The 24,816-nt window shown below is 33.8% G+C and overlaps 1 pseudogene; it reads left to right on the plus strand.

Moving 5' to 3' along the window:
• Positions 1 to 713: 713 nt before the first annotated feature.
• On the plus strand, positions 714 to 14,845 carry LOC131035481 (AAA-ATPase At3g50940-like; annotated as a pseudogene).
• The last annotated feature ends 9,971 nt before the right edge of the window (positions 14,846 to 24,816 follow it).

Below are 24,816 nucleotides of genomic sequence, written 5' to 3' on the forward strand. Positions count from 1 at the left end.
TGATCAGGAGGTGTAATGTTTTACATTGATGAATATAAATCTTATGTTTGTTTTCTATTGTTTCACCTCCCTCTATTTCCAAGAAGCATGCGACCAATATAACATACTGAAGATTTTGAAACTCGTAACCATAGTAATGAGTAATTATAATTATGAAGTTTGTAATTCTCGACCTCGAGCGTGCACGATTTGTTGGCCGTGGTGTAATTAAAAGTTTTAACGACTTGTAAGGTAATAATGCCGTTTTGATAGCGAGACGACGCTTACAGTCTCTATAAAACATGAAAAACTGTTGTCATCTAGCCAAAACTGAGCAAGCACTTGATAATTTGTAGTGAAAAATGGAAATGGAAGCCTTAATCGGAAAGATATTGTCCATAATCGGGTTTATGACATTCTCACAGAGCTATGTTCCCCCACAGGTACGCCAAATCGTGAGACAATGGGTGATGCGCATTTTTGACTGCGTAAATCTGTATTGTTGCGTGAGCCTCCCAGAATTCAAAGGAAAGCACGGATGGAACATGAACGAGCTGTAGACGGACGCGGAAGAGTACGTGAAAACTCTGGAAAGCGCGGCGGAAGCTCGCAATCTAACGACGTATCGAGGCGTGAATGCGAGAGAGTTGGGTATCTCTCCCGACACAGACCAACTCATCCACGACTCATTCCGCGGAGTGAGAATGTGCTGAACCCAACACACCATACAGAGAATGGTGGACAAAGAAACCGTTGAAAGACACGCCTATACTCTCAAAATGAACAAACTAGACCTGAACCTCCTCAAGGCCTATTTGAACCACGTGTCCGAAAAGACGGCGGAGCATAAACTGGGCAGAAGGAAACTCAAATTATATACCAATAGTGGATTTAACGCCATTCATGGACAAGGATGGAATAGCATGCCTTTCAAGCACCCATCTACTTTTAATACGCTCGCACTCGATGCATCCATAAAGAAAACAATTATCAATGATCTTGATCGATTTAAGGCCGGAAAAGATTTCTACAGACAGATCGGTCGCGCCTGGAAACGCGGTTACCTTCTTCATGGCCCTCCCGGAACGGGAAAGTCCAGCTTAATTGCCGCCGTGGCAAACTACATGAAATATGACATCTATGATCTTGAACTCACTAAGATCTCTCATAACCAGGAGCTCCGTGCCCTTCTTACTCAGACCAGTGAAAAGGCCATCATTGTTATCGAGGACATTGACTGCTCCATCGATCTTACGGATAGAAAGTCGAAGGAGAAGGCCACAGAAAGCAAGCTGCGAAGTCAACTTACCCTTTCTGGTTTGCTCAATTTTACGGATGGATTGTGGTCTTGCTGCGGTGAGGAGCGTATTATTATCTTTACTACTAACCACCCTGAACATCTCGATCCCGCTCTTCTTAGATGTGGGAGAATGGATGTCCACATTGAACTCTCTTACTGCAACTTCGCAGTTTTTAAAATTCTCGCTTTCAGTTATTTGAGAATTGAAGCTCACGAATTTTATCCTTTGGTGGAGGAGAAGATCGCTTCCGGGGCCGAAATGACTCCTGCTGAAATTATAGAAATTCTGATGAGTAAAGTGGACACTCCTGACCAAGCAGTGAGCAATGTGATTAGTGCCCTGGATGCCAAGATTAAGTAAAAACAGGCTCTACGTCAATCCCAATCATCCCAAACGGAGAAGGAAGAAAAATACGTCACGAAGGAAGAGATAAATCCTGAAAATGATCCCATAGAAGGCTTTTAAAAGTTGGGTTTGCCACTGTAGATACACGTCTTTATCTGAGTGCATGGCCCTCCGTATCACCTCGAACAGAGTTTCTTTGAAATTTCACTATACCAGCACGTATCTATAAGAGGGTCAATGGATAGGTGGATAGGATATCATATAAAACTTGAAAAATATATTTTAAAATTGCATATTTCATTATATAATAATTCTAATATATGTTATTGTAGATAGAACATTATTATTTTAAATTATTTTTTTATGTTTATAAATAATAAGCGATGTGTTTTTCTAAATCACTTATCATGATATATTGATCAACTAAGATTGATTGAAAAGTTATGCAATTGAATCTTGACAAAACATCACGTAATTCCAATTCTTATCCACTATTTAATTGTTGATCTAATTTAGCGAAATAAACTTTCAAAACCTTTGTTCATAACGACAAATTATTAAAATATGTGTATCAAAATATAAATGAGAATAGTCTCATCAAAGACAATAACTATTCAGCGAGTTAATTATATTCTATCAAATTATTAAATTACTTAAATGTTAAAATAAGTTACTTTATAAAATATATGAATGTGCTAATTAGGCGAATAATTGGACTTAATTTGAACACATGGGAGTGAAATTATTCTTGCTTTTGTGTTTAAGAAACGAAAATATCGCATGATCAGGAAAATAGGAAATTAAGTATAGTTTGACGTTTATATGTAGTCAATATAAATTAGATTAGAATTTATGTGTGTTTTAATCATAAGTGCATTGAAAACTATTAACAAACTAAATGACAAAGAAAAAGTAATAAGTGTATCCTATGTATATGAGAGAGAAAATATATATTAAGATACAAATGAATAATACAATATTAAATACTAAAATGAAATTGAAAATAAAACAAAGCCATCCTAAGGAGTGGTGTCTAATGGGCTATACAAAGTTCATAATTAAAGTACCAAAAGAACTGAAAATAAATTATAAAATTTTTGAGTGATGTAGAAGTGTAGGAGGATTTATAATGAAAAATAAATGTGTGAGAAATAAAAAAATGAATATAAGTTCAAAATATGAATTGTATAAAAGTTATTTTGGGTTATAAATAAGGGAAGGATTATTGGGGAGAAGCATTAAATAAATCTTTGAGAAAAATCCATCGAACAAAGCTCTTTGAAAATAATCTCATCAATATATATCACAAGAAGTTGGGGTGATGTTATAGATGTCTACATATTCAGACATCCAAAAGAAAGAATTTGAATTCCAAGATGATAAACTATGAATTAATTAAAAAATAATAATGAATAGGACATAAGTACAAAAGTAAAAAATTAAAATTGAGCATAACATGGGAAATTAGGATTGAGATTAGAGGCATCAACATGAATACATTTTAGAAAGTTTAAACTAAATAAATGAAGAATAAAACCATTATCAACTAATATATGTATTCAATGATCACAATATTAATGTGAATTATGAAAAGAGGAATATTTTCTTGTTGAAATTTGATCAGGTTACTATAAAGATAATCAACTAAAGTAGTTATTTGTGGTATTAGCATAAGAAGACACTTGTACCATTTGCAAGGATTTTTTAAGCAATTCACTATACAAGAAGATGAGACTTTTTAACATCCCATAGAGAATCATTTTCATGTATTTTCAAGCTACTTAATATATAATAGAATAATATAATTAAAAATATGTTACAAACACTTGATAATAATATACCATAACCTCAAATGTATTTTCATGGTGATACCTCTAATAGTATTTAGTATGAACATAATATTCAATATGATGATAATAAGTAAACTCCACCTCTTATATATACCATATCTATGCCTTGGATGCAACTCAAGCTAATTTAATTACTTCTGTAATATTATATTAATGATCATATAACTTAAAGACATTAGATTTCCATAGTTCATGTTTATTAATTTCAGACCTTTTGGATTTAGCTGTGTGTTTTATTCTTGCATCAATGTTACGAATCATAATCTATGATTCATCATAATGATGGAGAGTTGGAGAAGAGAATGATATCATCCCCAATACCAACCGACCAAATATGAGTATAAGCATTATGAAAAAGTGAATTCCATCACCAGATTATACCGGAGTCAACTAGATCATGCTAGACCTAAGTTAACCAAAAACCACTCAACCTACCGGGACCAGAAGGGTGCCAGTAAAGCATCAAAACAACTAGTGTTGGCATTAATAACAAAACATCAATGCAACACATAATCAATTCCACCAAATGGCCAACAAATCATAGATAATCATAAATTGTAGAGTAATAAAGTATGTGAGGCATTATTATAGACAATGATATCATCCCCACCTCTAACATTACAGGGGATAAAATTTTTAAAATCATTGAAAACCATAAAACACACATGTTCTAGGAGAGAAGTTATCTTAATTTAGACAAGAATATTTTGCACATGAGATCTTAAATTTGCCACCCTATCTATTGACATTTTACCTTCCTTGAAGGTATGCTTGAGTATATTGTACACTAGTCTCATCATATTGAGGTGATAATCAAGGATAAGCTAACTAATATACTATTTGATGGTGGCTTTAACATACACCATCATAATGAAATTTCTAGAATATTCTTTATAACTATCATAATGAAAGTCATAGTTGGATTACTAGTCAACCAAATGAACTGCACGGGCAAATATCATCAAGCCTTTCTCGCCCCTTAGGATGTCACTCCAACTCTCCATCATTATGATGAATCATAGAGTATGATTCAAAACATTGATGCAAGAATATTTAACACACAGTCAAATCTAGAAGCTTTGAAATTAATTATATAACTTAGTTTAGTTTTAAGGTAATCAAATTTTAGCTACTCATTACCCTATAAACCTGTAGGATTAATTTTGTAGTATGCCACCCTTTTTAGAGAATTTCATTATGCTCAAAAGTAATAAAATATAGATATTGTTGCATAAAAATCTTCATCTTCACATACTTCTTGTTCTAATGCTTCTTAATTTACTTCTTATAATCATTTTCTTTCTTAAATATTTTATTCTTCTTCTTCCCAAGTATTGTTTTAAAGAACCATGTCATAATATTCTCTATATCCATATCTAGAAATTATTTGTCTAATTAGTCATCTTAGACCTTAGTTGGTTCAAAACAAACTTTGATGGCTCAACTAAAGGGAGCCAAAATCGAGGAAGAGGGAGTGACATCCTTAGGGGCAAGAAAGGCTTGATGATATTTGCCCATGCAATTCATTTGGGGACCATTAATCCAATTATGAGTTAAACGATGATAGTTATAAAGGATATACTAGAAATTTCATTATGATGGTAAATGGTAAAGCCACCATCAAATAATATATTAGTTATCTTATCCTTGAGTATCACCTCAATATGATGAGACTAGTGCACAATATACTCAAGCATACCTTCAAGGAAGGTAAAATGTCAATAGATAGGGTGGCAAATTTAGGATCTCATGTGCAAAATATTCTTGACTAAACTAAGATAAATTCTCTCCTAGAACATGTGTGTTCTGTGGTTTTCAATGATTTTAAAAATTTCATCACTTGTAATGTTAGAGGTGGGGATGATATAATTGTCTATAATAATGCCTCACATACTTTATTACTCTACAATTTATAATTATCTATGATTTTTTGGCCATTTGGTGGAATTGATTATGTGTTACATTGATGTTTTGTCATTGTGCCAACACTAGTTGTTTTGATACTTTACTGGCACCCTTCTGGTCCCAGTAGGTTGAGTGGTTTTTGGTTAACTTAGATTTGGCATGATCTGGTTGACTCCGATATAATCTGCTGATGGAATTTATTTTTTCATAATGCTTATACTCATATTTGGTTGGTTGGTTTTGGTCTGGTGATTGGATGCTATCGTGCTTGCTATGAAGATTGGTTTCTGGTTCCGGTGAGGGTTTCACCAGCAAAGCCTTTGGTGGAGATCTTTGATGCATTTCATAATTGGTGTTGGTGCAGCTTCTGATGAAGATTCAAGATGTTGGTGATCATGTTCGAGACTTGACATTTGGAGATCATTGCTAAAGCATGTGGACTTATACTTGGTCCAGGTTGATATAGGTTATGGACTGACATTGATGTAGCATGTGGATAAGACCTATTGTTGTATTTCTAGGATGTCTTATGTGTTGGATATTATTTGTTTCTAGTATAAGGCTGACATGGTTTGTAATTATGTAATTGCTTTATTGTCTGGTACCCGACCTGATTGTTTATGGTCGAGGGTTTGTATAAATAAGATGTAAGATCTCATTGTAGATCATCATGGTTATTGTAAGAGGTCATGATCAAGGAAACCCAATCGACATTGAAAGATAGGAAACAAGGATGGTTTGTAGAAGGATTGTAACCATGCCACACACCATTGAAAGTGTAGGAAGCAAAACATTAAAATGATCTAGGTCGATGTTGAACCTGACACACATCATAGCCATTTGCTATGGTGTGGGTCAGGTTCAAAACCCAGCTCAACACCATGCAAAGCCATGGTAAAATAAGGAAAGTGAATAATGATGAGTTGGTTTCAAAGGCACAACACACATCAAAATTGAGGCTTTGGTTTGTGTCGATTCTTAAACCCAACTTCACATCGGTGCAGGGCATGACATAAATTAATAAAAATGATAATGCATATATTGGAAAAACACGAAGAGAACTACAAAATACATACCAAGGTTTAATAGAAAATCTGATTTGAAAAGAAATATAGCAGCTTTATGAATCTCTTTATGAATAATGAAAACAAATAAGGGCACCAATCGGTAATATAGGAAGAGAGAAACCCAATATAAATCAAACTCTTCAAACAATAAATGTAAAATTGTAATCAATAATGGTGCAAATCGGGCCTATAGGTTCAATTTGCACCAAAATGACTTAAGAGATGTAAATCAGCCCTGTAGGTCTGATTCACAACCAAAAGGGGCTAATCAATTGCATTGTCAAGTTTAAAATCTGATTCTACACCTAGAACTATAAAATGGTGAAGAGTTGGATTTTGACCATGACTTTACACCAATCAAGAAAAAATTCTCTCTTAAGTTAAAATTTGAATTTTAACTATGAAGACAAGATTTCCAAGATTGAACACAAAGTGTTCAAAGACGAGTGAAGTGGCAAAAATGCTTCAAAGCTCACAACTTAGAGAAATGAAAACAAATTTTAAGAAAAATTTGTAGAGGTATCCTTGTTTTCTCTCAAAAGGAAAAACAAGGATAACAATGCATGAGGCCAATAGAGCCCACAAAAGTTAGGATCCCTAAAAAATAACAATGTGTCTCAATGGGAGGATGCTTATTGTACTTGATTTATTGTTGATGGTTCATGATTGGTTATACCCAACACCCCAATATTGTTACATGAAAGTTTAAATATTGATGAACCATGTATCTGAAAATGATTCTTATAGAACTAACAAGCATAGCGGCTGGTTACCCATGTGTCTTGGTAGATGGATTATTTTTTTATGGACTCAATAATCAATGCAGGTACAAAAAGAGAATTATAAAATTTAGTGAGTAAAACCGAGAGTAATGAATCAGAAAGTGTATGCATTACAAATCAATTTTCCCGTCATGAAGATCATGGTCAGCAGAAACCACTTGTTTGTGAGGTTTATGGTAATCCAAAACCATTTGTGAAGTTTCGTGGTTAGTAGATACCCCTCGTATATAAGGTTTGTGGTCAATTGAAACCACTTATATGTGAGGTTCATGGTAAGTCAATACCACTTGAGTACAAAGTTTATGGTAAGCTAGAAACCATTTTAGAATTGTATTGGCTAGGGATAAGAAACAAAATCCCAAGGTGATTATGATGAGGAAAAATTGGTAAAATCAAGTAGCACACTAAAGCCCAGTTAAATAGAACTTGTAAAAGTCTTGTTGTCTGAGAAGAGAAAGATTGAAGATCTGCAAAGAGAAAGAGAAGGTTGTTACAAAGAAGATGCATCCATTTTCAAAGGAAAAATGAATTGTTTGTATGACTGTCGTAACAGGTAGATGAAACTGTAACAAATAAGATGATAAATGATAGTAGTTGTGATTAAGAGGGAGTATTAGAAATTTTAATCACAATGATTACATCTATATTCATTGACAAAGGATAGACTTTTATTTGAAGATTTTTATTGAACTTATCACCTTCCTATCTTCTTCTTCTTATTAATATGTGTGATTTCCCATGACCTTGAGATGTGATCTATATTTATTAATAGATATAAGCCAATGCCTAATAAATATTACCTTATCTTGTTGCAGTCAACCATGCTCTACATATCACCCACTTGTAGCACTCCACTATTTCTATATATTGCAGTGAGTTTGTACTAGTAGCTTACTCTTCCATGAGTCCAACTCTGTAGAGCTGTAAGGAGATTTTATGAGCAGTGGTTATGTGAGATTGTGTGAGCAGCGGCTCAAGCAACAATGAATTTGTAATGATATTTGTGAGTTTTTTATCAGGAGGTGTAATGTTTCAGACTTATGTTATGGTATCTATGAGTATGAGCTGAAGCTCAAACTGTTTAATGTTTTACATTGATGAATATAAATCTTATGTTTGTTTTCTATTGTTTCACCTCCCTCTATTTCCAAGAAGCATGCCACCAATATAATTATGAAACTCGTAACCATAATAATGAGTAATTATAATTATGAATATTGTAATTCTCGACCTTGAGTGTGCACGATTTGTTGGCTGTGGTGTAATTAAAAGTTTTAATGACGTGCAAGGTAATAATGTCATTTTGATAGCAAGGCGACGCTTAGAGTCTCTATAAAACATAAAAAACTGTGTTGGGCTTAACCGGCACATTCTAAGTGTTGACTGCTTAGGTGGCCGGGCCCACTCAACAAAGATTTCCCGTTCATAGCGTTTCTGTTTACAGCATTGTTTGTTTCCACCGTTATTTTTCCTAACGTCCGTTCCCTCCCCTCCGTCCCGTCCAAATAAGAGTCGCCGTTAACTTTGAATTTGAACGCCGATCCCACCCAAAATTTTCAAGGAAGTGTTTACTAGTTGCATGCCATAGCTTCTGTCAAGGAAGTGTTTACTAGTTGCATGCCATAGCTTCTGAGGTATTTTCAGGGCCTTTCCTTCTTTACGCAAATAGATTTTTCAAAAAATAGAAGACATGGGCATCCTCACGATGCACTTGATGCAACAGGTTTCCATGTCAATCAATTTTATTTTCCAGCGTACTACTCGTCTCTGCCAAAATGGGAGTTTTGGAACAGGGTATCGGTATCCATCAAAGCATAACAAAAAAGCGATTACTATGAGAGGTTACAGCTGGAAAGACAACACACGAACTGTTTGACTAGATGCCTCAAAGAAATGTGGTATCATGGATGCTATGATTGCAGGATATTCACAAATTAAATTTGTTAAATAGGATTAAAAAAATCTCAACCAAATGCGATTGGTGGGTGTAAACCTAAACACCACAACCTTTGCCAGTATCATCACAACCTGTGAGAAAATGGGAGCTTTAAAACAGGGTATGGGGATCCATCACCGCGTAAATGATAGAGGAACTCTGTCATATTGCTCTGGTGGTATCGTCTGATGTAATTATGGGTTTATGGGTTTATGGTTTAGATGACCTTGTCAATAAGGTTTATCGTTTGTATTTATAGGTGAATAATTCACAATCACATAAGGTTGTAAGTATATCCTCTCTAAAAATGGAATTTTTGTGAATCCCATGCTACAAAATGGATCCCATCACTTTCCTTTCTTGTAGAGATAGTTATAATGAACGTAAATCATTTGCATCTGGGAGGCTTTCTACTCTACTTAGAATGATGACATAATCTCTTCCATCCATATGTAGGTAGGCTTGGTGAATAATCTTCATCTGCTCCAATTGATTAGGTTTCTTGGACTTCTCAAGTAGATGCTCATTGATATGGACCATTCGGTTATTCTCCTCTACATAATATTTGTTACCCATGAGTGATTTCCACCTTAGCATATGTATCATATTTAGGAATGTGGAAGATAACTTCAATTACATCAAGAGAGATAACTAAAATGATGTATCCTAATGGGTCATAATCCCTTCTCTCATTTGAATTGTAGTTTGTTGAACATTCCACGACCAAGTCTATAGACTGCAAGGAAACAAGAAATCTAGCTATTTTCCCCATCCTTGAGTAAACCAAAGATGTAGCCGCTAGGGGTCCTCCTATCTGGCTCTAACATTTGCCTTAGGAACCTATCTAGGTTTATATGTCCTAGATCAGTGTTTGTGATCTCCCTATCTAGTATGTGCAATTTAGTAGAGCAAATATAATCATTGAATTTGTATTTCATTAGGATGACCTTTTGTTGAGACATTATCGACTCTACACAAAACGTCTTGAATTAGGAGTCTTTACTGAATGTAAAAAAATACTACACTACTAATGAAAATATTTTATCGAAAGCAGAGACTAACTAAGCATTGAAAGCAACTAAGCCACTGACTATCAAACATTCATAGCTTTACCCAATAAATAAACCTTTGTATTTGAGGGGTCGAGGATGGCAGCATCCTTGATCCTACTTTGAAGCATATAGGAGAAACCTCATGTGTCGGGGATATTGAAATACCCACAAAAATTATGTATAAAGTGATCAGGGGTCGGGGATGTTGGCATCCTCAATCCCCGATAAAATCATTCAATCATCTATCAAAAGGTTTATAAGTCTATTTTAAAGAATGAAATCTCAGGAATAATGTCGTTTATTGACAAACAAATGAAAATAAAACTAAGGAAACAAACAAATGAAGTATATGCATAGCTTGTTTGTAAGCTTTCCTTCAGACACAAGATTGAAGTAAGGATGTCATCAAAGGTTGTGGAGCCTACCTTTACTTCTACCAATTACTATTTCTCAAAAAATCATGAGCCATTTTGAACGAATCTAGTTTTGAGAATATCCTACCTACCAACGTAGTTTATGTAGCCCCCTACCCTTTTTTAGGTTCCAACCATTGTCCATGGTTTCTCCTCCTTCTTGCCTTCTTTCACAATTGTCTATGTATATCTCCTTACAATCAAAGCATAAAGACATTATTTCATAAAGTTGAAGCAAAATGACTAGATAGCCAAGGGGAAGGATGCCACGTTTTATTAATAGCATGACAAACCCACCTTTTCTCTCGTGCCATCACTAGTTAATGTGAATTGTAGGAGGTCATCCAAATTTCCTCTCCCTTTCTTGTACATTCATTTATTTTTATTAGTTAATATTAATTAATATGTTATCCACATAATGCCCAAGTTAAAGGGGCCTAATGTAGGGATGTGATAAGACCATGGACTTTTTTATTTATTGACAATCATACTTTATAACAAATGTGATAAGATCACAAGCACACAAAAGAAATAAGGTAATATAAGAATGCTATTAATGTACTAAATATAAAAGTAGAATACTTTCTTAAATCTAGAAATGATTAAAAATAATTAAAATAATATCCTAAATTGGTGCACAAGCAACCAATTTGAAAGAAAATTAATAAACATGAGTAAAGTTGAATCTTCATTTTAAAAGAGAGAATGATTGGGAGTGGTGGATGGGAGGGGGAGATGTTGTACAATGAAGGTGAACAATATGAAAATGCAATGGCAATTAGTATCATAATGGGTTATAGTCAAGGAATTCTTTTGGACATCTCAAAGTCATCATTTGTATCAAAAATGAAAAGAAGGTGTTAGCAATATGAAGATGCAATTAAAGTCAAAATCATAGGTGGTCTTGGTCAAGGGAATCACATGTGAGAAAGTATTCAAATCATATATCTAGATTCAATCAAATTAGAAATTAGAATTCTAAAGAGCTCATACAAACAAATGACTCTTTCACAACAGGATAATTTGAAGATGATGTTGAGGAAGATGATAAATATTGAAATAGAAAGTGATGATGGTTCTAAAGAAGAAAAAGAAGATGAGAAGCATAGCTTTATCTTTGTATATGAAAACATAATCATCAAAAATATTCATCCAACTTTTTTATGCATATTGAAAGGTGCATTTAAATTTGTCTTTATATAGTATATACCCAAGTGAATTAATAACAAAAGGTATTCCTCAATTGATGTTTTCATGACAATCATTCCCCTACTATTTCATGCCTTGTACAATAGTTTCTTAACATGCTTAAAAAATTTATGGCTATCATATTATATTCGGATATCAAATTGTCATGAAAATGAAGTAATAAATTTACACAAAATAATTAAAAAAATTAATAATGCATAGAAATCCAACAATGAAAACTGATTGAGAGATGACTCTATAACATTATATTAATCCAACTCGCTCCATCAAACTCATGTTTACTTGTTTTGACTTCTAACATATCTCTCAATGACTATTGAGATTCACAATAAAATATAAAATCTGATTTGGTTTTCATGACTTTTGGTTTTGCAATGTTCATTTTTTTTAACAGTGAAAAAGATATGTAATTATATATGAGCAAGAAAACATCCTACCGAGATCTATTTTAGATAGAAACTTTTTGGTTGAATCTATTTTGAATACATTAATACCATTAAACATTTGACTAAACCAAGTTTGAGATCTTGAATAGACTTTCTAAGTGGCCCTTATCCTCAAACCCACCACTATATAAATAAACTAATATATTTTATGTTACTAGTGAAAGCTATCTTTTTCTCAAAATCCTAAACATTGTAGTGTGATTCTTTTGATTCAGAACTGATTAGATCACATTAACATGTTACAATGACAACTCATTTTTTATAGTATTTTTAAAACCTATTATAAAGTATGATAGAACTTTAGAATTTCACTCCATCATAAATCTAGATAAATTGAATAAAAAATTTAAATATTTAAAATTCTGAAAAATTGTTTTGGCGCTCCATGAACCTAAGAAGACATCCTCAGCACATTTTGTTAATATCCTGCAATCAGGGCATTTCATGAGGACATATTTCTTTGAGGCATTTTGTCAAACATTTCACATGCCTTTCCTATGCTTTCGCATTTTGCATATCTAGAAAACATGGCACTCTCTCAAATAATTCTTCAAGCCATTCTGTCAAGCAGTTCACGTGCATTGTCGAAGCCAACACATTTTGCATGCATACCTACCAGGGCGGTTGCAGCTACAACATATGACGCGGTGATGGTTCCCCATACCCTGTTTTAAAGCTCCCATTTTCGCACAGGTTGTGATGATACTGGCAAAGGTTGTGGAGTCTAGGTTTACACTCACCAATCCCATTTGGTTGAGAGTTTCTGAATCCTATTCAACAAATTCAATTTGTGCATGATACCACATTTCTTTGAGGCGTCTAGTCAAACAGTTCGTGTGTTGTCTTTCCAGCTGCAACCTCTCATAGTAATCGCCCTTTTCTTATGCTTTGGTGGATACCGATACCCTGTTCCGAAACTCCCATTTTGGCAGAGACGAGTAGTACGCTGGAAAATAAAATTGATTGATATGGAAACCTGTTGCATCAGTTACATCGTGAGGATACCCATGTCTTCTATCTGTTGAAAAATTTACTTGAAACCCTAAAAATACCTCAGAAGCTACGCAATGCAAGTGGTAAACACTTGATAATTTGTAGTGAAAAACTGTTGTCATCTAACCAAAACTGAGCAAGCACTTGATAATTTGTAGTGAAAGAAGGAAATGGAAACCTTAATCGGAAAGATACTTTCCATAATCGGGTTTATGACATTCGTAAACAGCTATGTTTCCCCACAGGTACGCCAAATAGTGGGACAATGGGTGATGCGCATTTTTTACTGCGTAAATCTGTGTTGTTGCGTGAGCCTCCCAGAATTCAAAGGAAAGGACGGATGGAACATGAACGAGCTGTACACGGATGCGGAAGAGTACGTGAAAACTCTGGAAAGCGAGGCGGAAGCTCGCAATCTAACGGCTTATCTAGGCGTCAATGCGAGAGAGTTGGGCATCTCTTCCGACACAGACCAACTAATCCACGACTCATTCAGCGGAGTGAGAATGTGCTGAACCCAACACACCATACAGAAAATGGTGGACAAAGAAACCGTTGAAAGACACTCCTATAGTCTCAGAATGAACAAACTAGACCAGAACCTCCTCAAGGCCTATTTGAACCACTTATCCGAAACGCGGTGGAGCATAAACTGGGCAAAAGGGAACTCAAATTATATACCAGCAGTGGATTTTGCGCCATTCGTGGACAAGGATGGAATAGCATGCCTTTAAAGCACCCATCTACTTTTCAAAAGCTCGCACTCGATCCATCCATAAAGAAAACAATTATCAATGATCTTGATCGATTTAAGGCCGGAAAAGATTTCTACAGACAGATCGGTCGCGCCTGGAAACGCGGTTACCTTCTTCATGGCCCTCCCGGAACGGGAAAGTCCAGCTTAATTGCCGCCGTGGCAAACTACATGAAATGTGACATCTATGATCTTGAACTCACTAAGGTCTCTCATAACCAGGAGCTCCGTGCCCTTCTTACTCAGACCAGTGAAAAGGCCATCATTGTTATAGAGGACATTGACTAATCCATCGATCTTACGGATAGAGAGTCGAAGGAGAAGGCCACAGATAGCAAGCTGTGAAGTCAACTTACCCTTTCTGGTTTGCTCAATTTTACTGATGGATTGTGGTCATGCTGGGGTGAGGAGCTTATTATTATCTTTACTACTAACCACCCTGAACATCTCGATCCCGCTCTTCTTAGATGTGGGAGAATGGATGTCCACATTGAACTCTCTTACTGCAACTTCGCAGTTTTTAAAATTCTCGCTTTCAGTTATTTGGGAATTGAAACTCACGAACTTTATCCTTTGGTGGAGGAGAAGATCGCTTCCGGGGCCGAAATGACTCCTGCTGAAATTATAGAAATTCTGATGAGTAAAGTGGACACTCCTGACAAAGCAGTGAGCAATGTGATTAGTGCCCTGGATGCCAAGATTAAGGAAAAACAGGCTCTACGTCAATCCGAATCTTCCCAAACGGAGAAGGAAGAAAAATGCGTCACGAAGGAAGAGATAAATCCTGAAAATGATTCAATAGAAGGCATTTAAAAGTTAGGTTTGTTACTGTAGATGCACGTCTTTACTTGAGTGCATGGCCCTCCGTATCACCTACAACAGAGTTTCTTTCAAATTTCACTATACCAGCACGTATCTATAAGAGGTTCAATGGATAGGTAGATAGGATATCATATAAAACTTAAAAAATGTATTTTAATATTGCATATTTCATTATATAATAATTCAAATATATGTTATTGTAGATAGAACATTATTATTTTTAAAAAAAAAATTATGTTTTTAAATAATAAGCAATGTGTTGTTCTAAATCACTTATCATGAAATATTGATCAATCAAGATTGATTAAAAAATTATGCAATTGAATATTAACAAAACATCACGTAATTTCAATTCTTATCCACTATTTAATTGTTGATCTAATTTAGAGAAATAAACTTTCAAAACCTTTGTTCATAATGACACATTATTAAAACATGTGTATCAAAATATAATAGAGAATAGTCTCATCAAAGACAATAACTATTCAATGAGTTAATTATATTCTATCAAATTATTAAATTACTTAAATGTTAAAATAAGTTACTTTATAAAATATATGAATGTTCTAAATAGGCGAAGAATTGGACTTAATTTGAACATGTGGGAGTGAAATTATTCTTGCTTTTATGTTTAAGACACTAAGATATCGCATGATAAGGAAAATGGGAAATTAAGTATATTTTGACGTTTATATGTAGTTAATATAAATTAGATTAGAATTTATGTTTGTTTTAATCATAAGTGCATTGAAAACTATGAACAAACTAAATGAGAAAGAAAAAGTAATAAGTGTATCCTATGTATATAAGAGAGAAAATATATATTAAGATGCAAATGAATAATACAATATAAAATACTAAAATAAAATTGAAAGTAAAATAAAACCATCCTAAGGAGTGGTGTCTAATGGGCTATAAAAAGTTCATAATTACAGTATCAAAAGAATTGAAAAAAAATTATAAAATTTTTGAGTAATGTAGAAGTGTAGGAGGATTTATAATGAAACATAAATGTTTGAGAAATAAACAAAATGAATATAAGTTCAAAATATGAATTGTATAAAAGCTATTTTGGGTATAAATAAGTAAAGGATTATTGGAGAGAAGCATTAAATAAATCTTTGAGAAAAATGCATCAAACAAAGCTGTTTGAAAATAGTCACATCAATATATATCACAAGAAGTTGGGGTGATGTTATAGATGTCTACATTATCAGACTTATCCAAAAGAAAGAATTTGAATTCCAAGATGATAAATTATGAATGAATTAAAAAATAACAATGAATAGGACATAAGTACAAAAGTAAAAATTTAAAATTGAGCATAACATGGGAAATTAGGATTGAGATTAGATGCATCAACATGAATATGTTTTAGAAAGTTTAAACTAAATACATGAAGAATAAAACCATTATCAATTAATATATGTATTCAATGATTGCAATATTAATGTGAATTATGAAAAGAGGAATATTTTCTTGTTGAAATTTGATCAAGTTACTTTAAAGATAATCAACTAAAGTAGTTATTTTTCAGTGGTATTAGCATAAGAAGACACTTGTACCATTTGCAAGGATTTTTTAACAAATTTACTATACAAGAAGATGAGATTTTTTAACATCCCATTGAGCATAACATGGGAAATTAGGATTGAGATTAGAGGCATCAACATGAATACATTTTAGAAAGTTTAAACTAAATACATGAAGAATAAAACCATTATCACTTAAAATTTGTATTCAATGATCGCAATATTAATGTGAATTATGTAAAGAGGAATATTTTCTTGTTGAAATTTGATCAAGTTACTATAAAGATAATCAACTAAAGTAGTTATTTTTTAGTGGTATTAGCATAAGAAGACACTTGTACCATTTGCAAGGATTTTTTAAGCAATTCACTATACAAGAAGATGAGATTTTTTAACATCCCATAGAGAATCATTTTCATGTAGTTTCAAGCTACTTAATATATAATAGAATAATATAATAGAGAATATGTTACAAATACTTGATAATAATATACCATTTAAGGAAGTAACCTCAAATGTATTTTGATGGTGATACCTCTAATAGTATTTAGTATGAACATAATATTCAATATGATGATAATAAGTAAACTCCACCTCTTATATATACCATATCTATGCCTTGGATGCAAATCAAGCTGATTTAATTACTTATGTAAGATTACATTAATGATCATATAACTTAAAGACATTAGATTTCCAAAATCCATGTTTATTAATTTCATAGCTTTGGATTTAGCGATGTGTTTTATTCTTGCATCAATGTTTCGAATCATACTCTATGATTCATTATAATGATGGAGAGTTGGAGAAGAGAATGATATCATCCCTACCTCTAACATTATAGGTGATTAAATTTTTAAAATCATTGAAAACCATAGAACACACATATTCTAGGAGAGAAGTTATCTTAGTTTAGACAAGACTATTTTGCACATGAGATCCTAAATTTGCCACCCTATCTGTTGACATTTTACCTTCCTTGAAGGTATGCTTGACTATACTATACACTAGTCTCATCATATTGAGGTGATACTCAAGGATAGATAACTAATATTTTTATTTTATGGTGGCTTTACCATTCATCATCATAATGAAATTTATAGAATATCCTTTATAACTATCATCATGAAAGTCATAGATGGATTACTAGTCCCCCAAATGAACTGCATGGGCAAATATCATCAATCCTTTCTTGCCTCTCGGGATGCCACTCCAACTCTCCATCGTTATGATGAATCATAGAGTATGATTCGAAACATTGATACAAGAATATTTAACACATGGTAAAATCTCGAAGCTCTGAAATTAATTATATAACTTAGTTTACTTTTAAGCTAATCAAATTTTAGCTACTCATTACCCCATAAACCTATAGGATTAATTTTGTAGTATGCCATCATTTTTAGAGAAAATTCATTATTCTCAAAAGTAATTATCTATAGATATTGTTACATAAAAAATCTTCATTGTCTCATACTTCTTGTTCTTCATGTCCTAATGCTTCTTAATTTAATTCTTATAATCACTTTTTTCTTAAATATTTTATTCTTCTTCTTCCTATGTATTGTTTTAAAGACCCATGTGATAATATTTTCTATATCCATATCTCAAAATTATTTGTCTAATTAGTCATCTTATACCTTAGTTGGTTCAAAACAAAGTTTGATGGCTCAACTAAAGGGAGCCAAAATCGAAGAAGAGGGAGTGACATCCTTAGAAAGGCTTGATGATATTTGCCCATGCAGTTCATTTGGGGGACTATTAATCCAACAATGACTTTCACGATGATAGTTATAAAGAATATTCTACAAATTTCATTATGATAGTGAATGGTAAAGCCACCATCAAATAATATATTAGTTATCTTATCCTTGAGTATCACCTCAATATGATGAGACTAGTGTACAATATACTCAAGCATACCTTCAAGGAAGGTAAATATCAATATATAGGGTGGCACATTTAGGATCTCATGTGCAAAATATTCTTGTCTAAACTAAGATAACTTCTCTCCTAAAACATGTGTATTCTATGGTCTTCAATGATTTTAAAAATTTCATCACCTGTAATGTTAGAGGTGGGGATGATACCATTGTCTATAATAATGCCTCACATACTTTATTACTCTAGAATTTATGATTATCTATGATTTGTTGGCCATTTGGTGGAATTTATTATGTGTTACATTGATGTATTGTTATTGATGCCAACACTAGTTGTTTTGATGCTTTACTGGCACCCTTCTGGTCTCGGTAGGTTGAGTAGTTTTTGGTTAACTTAGATCTTGCATGGTATGTTTGACTCCGGTATAATCTGGTGATGGAATTGACTTGTTCATAATGCTTATACTCATATTTGGTTAGTTGATCTGGTGATTGGATGCTATACTGTTTGCTATGAAGATTGGTTTCTAGTTCTGGCGAGGGTTTCACCGACAGATCTTTTGGTCGAGATCTTTGATGCATTTCATAATTGGTATTGGTGCAGCTTCTGATGAAGTTGTAGGATGCTGTTGGTAATCATTTTCAAGACTTGACATTTGGAGATCATTGCTAAAGTGTGTGGACCTATACTTGGTCTCGGTTGATCTAGGTTATGAACCGACATTAATGTAGCATGTGGATATGATCTATTGTTTTATTTCTTGGATGTCTTATGTGTTGGATATTATTTGTTTTCGGTCTAAGGCTGACATGGTTTGTAATTATGTAATTGGTTTATTGTTTGGTGGCTGACTTGATTGTTTATGATCCAGGGTTTGTATAAATAAGATGTAAGATCTGATTGTAGATCATCATGGTTATTGTAAGAGGTCATGGTAAAGGAATATAATGTGCGAATAATGTAATATCATTCAGGTAGAGGAGTTGGTCGATCATTGGAGATGCAATTGGGTTTGTAAGAGGATTAAGTCATCTAATATTGAGCTTAACCGGAACTGTACTCTAGCATAGGAGATGTTATATTTTGCATTTCAACACTTCTCCATATTGTAGTCTAGATTTGTATGTAGTTAGTGAGACTCCTTTTCTGATTAGTAGTGTGCTCTAGGCTGTTGGCCTTCTTGCATGTGTAGGCCCCTTCATTGTAAATTCACATACTTACTACAGAAGTATTATTTGACTGTGGGTAGGCTTCCCACCGTAGTTTTTCTCTTTACTGGGTTTTCCACATACAAATCTTGGTGTTGTGTGGATGGCTTTTATTCTGTGATTATTATTTATGCTTAATTAGATTAACTACTATTCTGGTATTATTGTTTTGGGTTTTGGTATTATAGTTTTAAATTTCTAATGCTTATGGTAATATGTAAGAACTGATTCATCTCCCCCCCCCCCCCACCCTGCTCAGTTGTCTTCTGGTTATCTGACCTGTCTAACAATTGGTATCAGAGATTTTGTCCTCTCTGCAAAAAGATTAACTGCTTGAGGAAGATCCTATGGCGACTAACAGTTCAAGTTCATCCAGTTCTTCTGGAGCTATCTTTCAAAGGGATATACCGATGCTTGAAAGGACAAATTATACAGTATGGAAGATTCGGATGGAGACTCATTTGAGATGTCTTGGCAAGGAGATTTCGGAGATCACATAGAATTGTGTCATACCCTTTAATCCAAGGTTTGACAATCCTCCTAAGGAAAACCTAGACTAGGAGATTGAGAATGATTGTAGAGAAGAGAAGCCCTCTTGTGTGCACTTTCTGATCAACAAATTATGGGATTAACCAACAAATCATCTGGAAATGCTATATGGGATAAGTTGCAGACTCTTAATGAAGGTGACCCTACAGTGAAGATTGCTAAACTTCATGGTTACTAGGTGAGATATGAAAACCTGAAGATGGAAGAATATGAAAGGATTAATGCATTCATGGAAAGGGTAAATGAGATTGTTATGGGAATGCAATGTTGTGGTGGAACTTTGAGCGAAGATGAAATTGTTTCTAAAGTCCTGAGAGCCCTACCACCAGCTTACAAAATGATGGCTAGTGCTATTAATCAGTTGAGAACAATGGCTAATACATCTATCAATAGAGATACTTTGGGTGAGAAACTATCTTATTTTGAGGTTGAGGAATTTGGACCTTCTAGAGTTGTGAAGACTAAACCTTCTTTTCATGCATCTACATCTACAACTGGCAAGCAAGACTAGAGAGCTTTATATGTAAAATAATTAGAAGATATGAAGAGAGAAGATGATGAGTTTGAGAAACTTGAAGCACTATTTGCTAGAAGAGTATCGAAAGGACCGGTAGGAAGTAAGTATGAAGGAAAATAACTTTTTAAATGTTTTGCATACAATAAGATTGGTCATTTTGCATCTATATGTCCTGAAAGGAATTCAAGACTTGGAGAAAGAGTTAAAAGATCATTTAAGCCTTGCCCTGGATATCAGAACAAGTATAGATTCAAGAAAAACAGAGACGAATCATGCTACATAACAGATGAGGAAATTATTATTGATTTAGATGATGAATCGACAGAAGACACAACTAGTGGATCTAGCAATGAGAAGGAATGGGTATTCCTAGCTATCAAGGAAGATGATCCAGCACTGGAAGAGAATGTACCTGAAGAAAAGGCACTTGCTGCTAAAATTGAGGATAAGGATGAATGGGTAATTGGTAGTGGTTGTTCACATCATATGGCTGGAGATAAAGGGAAGTTTCTGTCCTTACAAGAAATTGATGATGGACTAGTTAGATTTGAAGATGACAAGGCATGTATGATCAAGGGAAAATGAACTCTATCATTGGATGGTAAGAACAATACTACCAATGTTTATTATGTTGAAGGTTTGAAGCATAATCTATTGAGTGTAGGACAATTGGTAGATAAGGGATTTCAATTACAGTTCAAGGATGGAAAATGCAAAATCATTAACAGATCTGGCTTGGAGATTGCAACCGGTACACAGACAAAAAGTAACATATTTTATTTGAACTCTGGGGAGAAGACATATTTGATTACACAGATTGATGAGAGTTGGTTATGGCATAAAAGGCCATGTCATGTGAATTTTGATTGCATTGTGAAGATCACTTCAACTAAGGTTGTTAGAGATATACCTAAGATTATGAAGCCCTATAATCCGGTATGTAAAGAATGTCAAATGGGTAAACAGGTCAGAACCTCTTTTAGGAGTATAAAAGATAAATCAAATGATGTTCTTGATCTTATTCATACTGATTTGTTTGGCCCTGCTAGATTTAAAAAATTTCATGGTGATAGATATTTCATGCTAATCATTGATGATTATTCTAGAATGGTGTGGGTTACCTTTTTGAGAGAAAAATCTAAAGCATTTGAAAAGTTTAAAATCTTTAAGGCTAAAGTGGAAACTGAGATAAGATTGAAGATTAAATGTTTGAGATCAGGTCATGGTGGAGAATTTAGATCCGGTGAGTTTAATAACTTTTGTGACAAGCATGGTATTAGAAGACAATTTTCTGCTCCTCGAACACCTCAGCAAAATGGAGTTGTGGAAAGGAAAAACAAAACTATTTTGGATGCTGCTAGAACAATAATGGTGGAAGCTAATCTACCTGATGTCTACTAGAGAGAAGCAGTTAGTACAGTGGTTTATACATTCAACAGAGTACATATCAAAGGAGAAACCGGTAAGACACCTTATGAATTATGGTTTGGCAATACACCTATAGTTAAGTATTTCAGAATTTTTGGTAGTAAATGTTGTATCAGGAGAGATGATAGTATTGGGAAATTTGATCCTAGAAGTGATGAAGGAATATTTATTGGTTATTATAATGAAAACAAAGCATATAGATGTTATAACAAGAGTGTGCAGAGAATAGTGTAGAGTGCAAATGTTAAAGTAGATGAGCTAAGCAAAAGTCAAATTAGAATTTACGAGAAGGAATCGGTAGAACCTTTACCGAAACAAAGAGTTGAACAAGTTACTCCGGCAACATCAGAGAATTCTACAGTAACTGAAGAACATGGAAGAGGAACAAAGATTAAGAAGACTCCTAGGTATGTAAGATTGAATCATTCTGAATATCAAAACATCTTGGATAAAAACAAAGGAGTAATGACAAGAAGAAGTCTAGCAACTAATGAGGTATGTTTAATTTCACAAGTTGAACTTATATCATTATTTGAGGCATGTAAAGATGAATTTTGGTTAAAGCTATAGAAGAAGAATTAGATTAGATTGAGAAAATAACACATGGACTTTGGTTCCCCGGCCTAAAAATAAAATGTTATTGGAACTAAATGGGTTTTTAGGAATAAATTGAATGAGGATAGTAAAGATATAAGGAATAAGGCTAGATTGGTTTGTAAAAGATATTCTCAGAAGGAACGAATTGATTATGTTGAAACTTTTGCATCGGTAGCTAGGATTGAAGCTATAAGATTATTTCTTGCCTATGCTACTTATTAAAACTACAAGGTTTATCAGATGGATGTTAAATGTGCATTCTTGAATGGGGATCTTGATGAGGAAGTTTATATTGAGAAACCTGATGGTTTTTCACTATCACAAGATAGTGATATGGTTTGTAGGTTAACAAAAGATTTATATGGATTGAAACAAGCACCTAGAGCTTGGTATGCAAGGTTGGATAAATATATTTTGAAGCTTGGTTTTACTAAGGGTAGTGCTGACAGTAATTTATATTATAAAATCACTCATGATGATATACTAATTGTTGAAGTAATTGTTGATGATATTATTTTTGGAGGTGAAGATAAATTATGCATAGAATTTGAGATGTCTATGATTGGTGACAAGGAATTTTTCTTAGGTTTGCAGATTACTCAGACTGACAAAGGTATTTTTATCTGTCAAACTAAATATGCTAAGGAATTGTTGAAGAAATTTGGTATGGAAGATTTTAAATCGGTAAGTACAACTATGGTTACAAGTGAGAAATTGATAAGGAAAGATGTTTCTGCACCGATAAATCCTACAAGATACAAATCTATGATTGGAGGTCTACTTTATTTGACTCAGACTAGGCCTTACATTATGAATGTTGCTTCTCTTGTTTCAATATTTCAGAGTGATCCTAGACAAAATTATGAGATGGCAGTGAAAAGGATTTTTAGATACTTTGAAGGTACATCAGAATATGGTTTGTGGTATCCTAAAGATGATAACTTTACTTTATGTGCATATACAGAGGTTGATTGGGCTGGAGATGTTGATGACAAAAAAAGTTTTTCTGGTGGAGCTTTATTTCTTGGAAAGAAGTTGGTTTCATGGGTCAGCAAGAAACAATCATGTACTTCTTTATCTACTATTGAAGCTGAGTATGTTGTTGCTCTTACTAATTGTACACAAGTTCTATAGATGAAGCAAATGTTAAAGGATATAAAGGTAGATTGTGATGCACCGGTAGTTATTCATTGTGATAACTCTACTGTTATTGATATATCCAAGAATAAGGTATTTCACTCTAAGGCAAAGCACATATCTATTAATTATAACTTTTTGAAGGAGAAGGTGGAAGAAAATGAAGTTAAACTAGTTTATGTGAACACTAAAGAACCGATTGCAGTTATTTTCACTAAACCTCTATCCAAGGAATCATTTGAGTACCTGAGAGACAGATTGGGGTTTCTGCCCCTCCAACAAAGACTTGATTCATGCAGTTTGGCATTAGTCCGATATGCATTATCAAAGATACTATTCATTCTGGCACTGATGTGGGATGCTACTACTCAGGGGGAGTAGTTAGCTCTAAATTTCAGAGGCTTGTGTTTTTGCTTTGATATTTCTGTCAGATTTTTCGCATTGATGTCAAAGGGGGAGAGATAGTGGTGTGAAAAATAAATTCAAAGCTTTTATAGAGATATTATTCAAAGGGGGAGAGACAATACTCAAAGGGGGAGACACACTGATATTCAGAGCTATATGCAAAAGATTATTGGTTGTCTTCCATAGGGGGAGACTTGTTTGGCATTTCTTGGTACTTAGATATGTTTCACATCTAGTGTTGCCATAAATGCCAAAGGGGAATATTGTTGGCCATTTGGTGGAATTGATTATGTGTTGCATTGATATTTTGTCATTGATGTCAACACTAGTTGTTTGGATTCTTTACAAGAACCTTTTTGGTCTCGGTCCATTGAGTAGTTTTTGGTTAACTTGGATCTGACATGATCCAGTAGACTCCGGTATAATTTGGTGATGGAATTGACTAGTTAATAATGCTTATACTCATATTTCATCAGTTGATTTTGGTCTAGTGATTGGATGCTATCCTCCTTGCTATGAAGATTCATTTCTGGTTCCAACGAGGTTTTCACCGATAGAGTTTTTCATGGAGATATTTGATGCATTGCATAATTAGTGTTGCTGTAGCTTTTGATGGAGTTTCAGGATATTGTTGGTGATCATGTTCAAGACTTGGCATTTGTAGATCATTGCTGAAGTGTGTGGACCTATACTTGGTCTCGGTTG

This window comes from Cryptomeria japonica, chromosome 5 (assembly GCF_030272615.1).
Source record: "Cryptomeria japonica chromosome 5, Sugi_1.0, whole genome shotgun sequence".
Taxonomy (NCBI): domain Eukaryota; kingdom Viridiplantae; phylum Streptophyta; class Pinopsida; order Cupressales; family Cupressaceae; genus Cryptomeria; species Cryptomeria japonica.